We start from the raw sequence: 6000 nt of genomic DNA, 5'->3' as shown, positions 1-6000 counted from the left end.
TTCTTCAGTATTGCATAAAGACAATTTCTTGGGTATAAGGTACTTTTCAAAGCCCGATCTGATGAAGGTACGAAATTTTATTCGAGTATCCCTCCAGTGTATTTATCTACTATGACTTACAAAGAATATTGTGATCTCTCATGATATAGTTAGAAAAAAAAATTCTTAAGATAAAATTCCGTAAAGGTTATATCATAAAAACTATATGAAACTTAAACTTTGAAACTTGAGAGTCGGAATTTTGAATTTTCATATTAATACGTGTATTTCAACATATGAATTGTAAACACAAAATTTTAATAAGTAATTTCTATTTAAGGAAATGTTCAACACATTTCTAATTAAAATTATAACCGCATGTTACTTAAATCTTTTGAAATTTGAAAAATAAAAAGATGAGCATTCAAATTAGAAATAATACAATTAGTAATAATAATAAATTACTAGAATTATAATTTCAAATATTAGTCTTTCTAGTCGAGTCGGTATTGCCCGTCTAGCTCAGTTAGTAGAGCGCAAGGCTCTTACCCTTGTGGTCGTGGGTTCGAGCCCCACGGTGGGCGTTAGTACATTATATACAATACATTTTAAAAACAAAATAGCAAATAACTCACATAAAATTTACTATATTTCATTTAAAATAAATAATTGTTTAAAAAATTGAAATTTTCTTGTTTGCTACCATAAATGTTTTCATGCATTAATAACTTCAATTATATATTTTTATGTATGAATATGAGAAAAGGTATTCTCGTGAAATTTAATACAATATTTTTCTCCAAAGAAAAAAATTAATAATTCAAAGAAAACTTACGATGTTTTTAAAGTAAATAATTGATTAGACAATAATCGTCGTCATGCTTGCAAGAATAAATGATCTCTTGAATGAATATTTCCAATGATGTTTATCGCTGGATTTTTTTTGTCTTTCATGGACCATTATCGCCGAGTAATGGTGGGTGTGATTGATCAATCGAAGAATTCATGTTTTTCGTTATTTCTGAAGATCGGAAGATGCTGGGTGAGGGTGCACATTCAAACACTCTGACGATTAAATCAATTTAAATTGTAAGTATGAGGGTTAACTTTAAAAACTATGTACTCATTCGTAGTATTAATTTATAGTGATGTTTTACATATTTACGACCCTAAGCATTATGATAATTATTCTTACCACACGGTACATATGTTAGATGATATTTAAGAGTGGGATGTGGAGGTCTCCATCATCGTGTTAGTTGTGACCAAGCACAACTCTCGAACTGACCAATATAAAGATTCTTTAGTACTAGAACTTTCTTCAATTAAAACTATTCTTGTGGAGCTTATGTTTTTGGGTCTAATCGTTCATGTGATCAAAAGTTTCTTGGAGGCGTTACCAACGACTATTTGATTTGATGACAAGGGTGACCTCCCGTTGTACTCAACACTCTTGAATTTTATTCCAGTTACAAATCCATCAACTGTCTCATAGGATCACTTAACTAATTCAGCGGTCTTGTTAGATGGATAACTTTTAGTTATCTAATGATGCTTAACATTCTAAGGTTTGAATATGATTCTACCAGTAACTTGTCAAGATAGGATCGACAGAGTTGCGATGTAGTTTATTTCAATTTTTTAGGCTTGACAAGTCTTTCGTGGTCATGATTACATTTATGATCTTATAACGACTCATGCTATGAAACTTAAGTAAGGGTCATATGAAAAATTTATTGAAGCCTATATGGATGAGATATTAAATACCTTGGTGTCACCATCGCATAACTTTTTTTTGCATGAGTTACATGTTTTGATTCTTCAATATTGCATAAAGACAATTTCTTGGGTATAAGGTACTTTTCAAACCCCAATCTGATGAAGGTACGGAATTTTATTCGAGTATCCCTCCAGTGTATTTATTTACTATGACGTACAAAGATCATTGTGATCTCTCATGATATAGTTAGAAAAAAAATTCTTAAGATAAAATTCCGTAAAGGTTATATCATAAAAACTATATGAAACTTAAACTTTGAAACTTTGAGAGTCGGAATTTTGAATTTTCATATTAATACGTGTATTTTAACATATGAATTGTACACACAAAATTTTATTAACTAATTTCTATTTAAGGAAATGTTCAACACATTTCTAATTAAAATTATAACCGCATGTTATTTAAATCTTTCGAAATTTGAAAAATAAAAAGATGAGCATTCAAATTAGAAATAATACAATTAGTAATAAATAAATTACTAGAATTATAATTTCAAATATTAGTCTTTCAAGCCGAGCCCGTATTGCCCGTCTAGCTCAGTTAGTAAGCGCAAGGCTCTTAACCTTGTGGTCGTGGGTTCGAGCCCCACGGTGGGCGTTAGTACATTATATACAATACATTTTAAAAACAAATAGCAAATAACTCACATAAAATTTACTATATTTCATTTAAAATAAATAATTGTTTAAAAAAAAAATAATTTTCTTGTTTGCTACCATAATGTTTTCATGCATTAATAACTTCAATTATATATTTTTATGTATGAATATGAGAAAAGGTATTCTCGTGAAATTTAATACAATATTTTTCTCCAAAGAAAAAAATTAATAATTCAAAGAAAACTTACGATGTTTTTAAAGTAAATAATTGATTAGACAATAATCGTCGTCATGCTTGCAAGAATAAATGATCTCTTGAATGAAATATTTCCAATGATGTTTATCGCTGGATTTTTTTTGTCTTTCATGGACCATTATCGCCGAGTAATGGTGGGTGTGATTGATCACTCGAAGAATTCATGTTTTTCGTTATTTCTGAAGATCGGAAGATGCTGGGTGAGGGTGCACATTCAAACACTCTGACGATTAATCAATTTAAATTGTAAGTATGAGGGTTAACTTTAAAAAGTATGTACTCTTTTGTAGTATTAATTTTATAGTGATGTTTTAGATATTTAAGACCCTAAGCATTATGATAATTATTACTACCACACGGTTCATATGTTAGATGTATTTAGTGAGTAGTTAAGAGTGGGATGTGGAGGTCTCCATCATCGTGTAGTTTTGTGACCAAGCACAACTCTCGAACTGACCAATATAAAGATTCTTTAGTACTAGAACTTTCTTCAATTAAAACTATTCTTGTGGAGCTTATGTTTTTGGGTCTAATCGTTCATGTGATCAAAAGTTTCTTGGAGGCGTTACCAATGACTATTTGATTTGATGACAAGGGTGACCTCCCGTTGTACTCAACACTCTTGAATTTTATTCCAGTTACAAATCCATCAACTGTCTCATAGGATCATTTAACTAATTCAGCGGTTTTGTTAGATGCATAACTTTTAGTATCTAATGATGCTTAACACTCTAAGGTTTGAATATGATTCTACCAGTAACTTGTCAAGATAGGATCGACAGAGTTGCGATGTAGTTATTTCAAAAAATTTAGGCTTGACAAGTCTTTCGTGGTCATGATTACATTTATGATCTTATAACGACTCATGCTATGAAACTTAAGTAAGGGTCATATGAAAAATTTATTGAAGCCTATATGGATGAGATATTAAATACCTTGGTGTCACCATCGGATAACTTTTTTTGCATGAGTTACATGTTTTGATTCTTCAAGTATTGCATAAAGACATTTCTTGGGTATAAGGTACTTTTGAAACCCCGATCTGATGAAGGTACGGAATTTTATTCGAGTATCCCTCCAGTGTATTTATCTACTATGACTTACAAAGATCATTGTGATCTCTCATGATATAGTTAGAAAAAAAAATTCTTAAGATAAAATTCCGTAAAGGTTATATCATAAAAACTATATGAAACTTAAACTTTGAAACTTTGAGAGTCGGAATTTTGAATTTTCATATTAATACGTGTATTTTAACATATGAATTGTACACACAAATTTTATTAACTAATTTTATTTAAGGAAATGTTCAACACATTTCTAATTAAAATTATAACCGCATGTTATTTAAATCTTTCGAAATTTGAAAAATAAAAAGATGAGCATTCAAATTAGAAATAATACAATTAGTAATAATAATAAATTACTAGAATTATAATTTCAAATATTAGTCTTTCAAGCCGAGCCTGTATTGCCCGTCTAGCTCAGTTGGTAGAGCGCAAGGCTCTTAACCTTGTGGTCGTGGGTTCGAGCCCCACGGTGGGCGTTAGTACATTATATACAATACATTTTAAAAACAAAATAGCAAATAACTCACATAAAATTTACTATATTTCATTTAAAATAAATAATTGTTTAAAAAATAGAAATTTTCTTGTTTGCTACCATAAATGTTTTCATGCATTAATAACTTCAATTATATATTTTTATGTATGAATATGAGAAAAGGTATTCTCGTGAAATTTAATACAATATTTTTCTCCAAAGAAAAAAATTAATAATTCAAAGAAAACTTACGATGTTTTTAAAGTAAATAATTGATTAGACAATAATCGTCGTCATGCTTGCAAGAATAAATGATCTCTTGAATGAAATATTTCCAATGATGTTTATCGCTGGATTTTTTTTGTCTTTCATGGACCATTATCGCCGAGTAATGGTGGGTGTGATTGATCAATCGAAGAATTCATGTTTTTCGTTATTTCTGAAGATCGGAAGATGCTGGGTGAGGGTGCACATTCAAACACTCTGACGATTCAATCAATTTAAATTGTAAGTATGAGGGTTAACTTTAAAAAGTATGTACTCTTTTGTAGTATTAATTTTATAGTGATGTTTAGATATTTAAGACCCTAAGCATTATGATATATTCTTACCACACGGTACATGTTAGATGATATTTAAGAGTGGGATGTGGAGGTCTCCATCGTGTGTAGTTGTGACCAAGCACAACTCGATCGAACTGACCAATATAAAGATTCTTTAGTACTAGAACTTTCTTCAATTAAAACTATTCTTGTGGAGCTTATGTTTTGGGTCTAATCGTTCATGTGATCAAAAGTTTCTTGGAGGCGTTACCAATGACTATTTGATTTGATGACAAGGGTGACCTCCCGTTGTACTCAACACTCTTGAATTTTATTCCAGTTACAAATCCATCAACTGTCTCATAGGATCATTTAATTAATTCAGCGGTCTTGTTAGATGCATAACTTTTAGTTATCTAATGATGCTTAACACTCTAAGGTTTGAATATGATTCTACCAGTAACTTGTCAAGATAGGATCGACAGAGTTGCGATGTAGTTTATTCAAAAAATTTAGGCTTGAGAAGTCTTTCGTGGTCATGATTACATTTATGATCTTATAACGACTCATGCTATGAAACTTAAGTAAGGGTCATATGAAAAATTTATTGAAGCCTATATGGATGAGATATTAAATACTTTGGTGTCACCATCGGATAACTTTTTTGCATGAGTTACATGTTTGATTCTTCAGTATTGCATAAAGACAATTTCTTGGGTATAAGGTACTTTTGAAAGCCCGATCTGATGAAGGTACGGAATTTTATTCGAGTATCCCTCCAGTGTATTTATCTACTATGACTTACAAAGATCATTGTGATCTCTCATGATATAGTTAGAAAAAAAAATTCTTAAGATAAAATTCCGTAAAGGTTATATCATAAAAACTATATGAAACTTAAACTTTGAAACTTTGAGAGTCGGAATTTTGAATTTTCATATTAATACGTGTATTTTAACATATGAATTGTACACACAAAATTTTATTAACTAATTTCTATTTAAGGAAATGTTCAACACATTTCTAATTAAAATTATAACCGCATGTTATTTAAATCTTTCGAAATTTGAAAAATAAAAAGATGAGCATTCAAATTAGAAATAATACAATTAGTAATAATAATAATTACTAGAATTATAATTTCAAATATTAGTCTTTCAAGCCGAGCCCGTATTGCCCGTCTAGCTCAGTTGGTAGAGCGCAAGGCTCTTAACCTTGTGGTCGTGGGTTCGAGCCCCACGGTGGGCGTTAGTACATTATATACAATACATTTTAAAAACAAAATAGCAAATAACTCAC

The 6000-nt window shown here is 30.2% G+C and overlaps 2 non-coding genes across 2 annotated transcripts; both read left to right on the top strand.

Moving 5' to 3' along the window:
* Positions 1 to 4087: 4087 nt before the first annotated feature.
* On the top strand, positions 4088 to 4160 carry TRNAK-CUU (transfer RNA lysine (anticodon CUU)). Its single transcript has one exon. It is a non-coding gene; the product is annotated as a tRNA-Lys (tRNA).
* Positions 4161 to 5876: 1716 nt separating this feature from the next.
* On the top strand, positions 5877 to 5949 carry TRNAK-CUU (transfer RNA lysine (anticodon CUU)). The gene has a single exon. It is a non-coding gene; the product is annotated as a tRNA-Lys (tRNA).
* The last annotated feature ends 51 nt before the right edge of the window (positions 5950 to 6000 follow it).

Source organism: Lathyrus oleraceus, chromosome 5 (assembly GCF_024323335.1).
Source record: "Lathyrus oleraceus cultivar Zhongwan6 chromosome 5, CAAS_Psat_ZW6_1.0, whole genome shotgun sequence".
Lineage (NCBI taxonomy): Eukaryota > Viridiplantae > Streptophyta > Magnoliopsida > Fabales > Fabaceae > Lathyrus > Lathyrus oleraceus.
The sequence above is the reverse complement of the archived record's forward strand: the minus strand, read 5'-3'. Positions and strand labels throughout refer to the sequence as shown.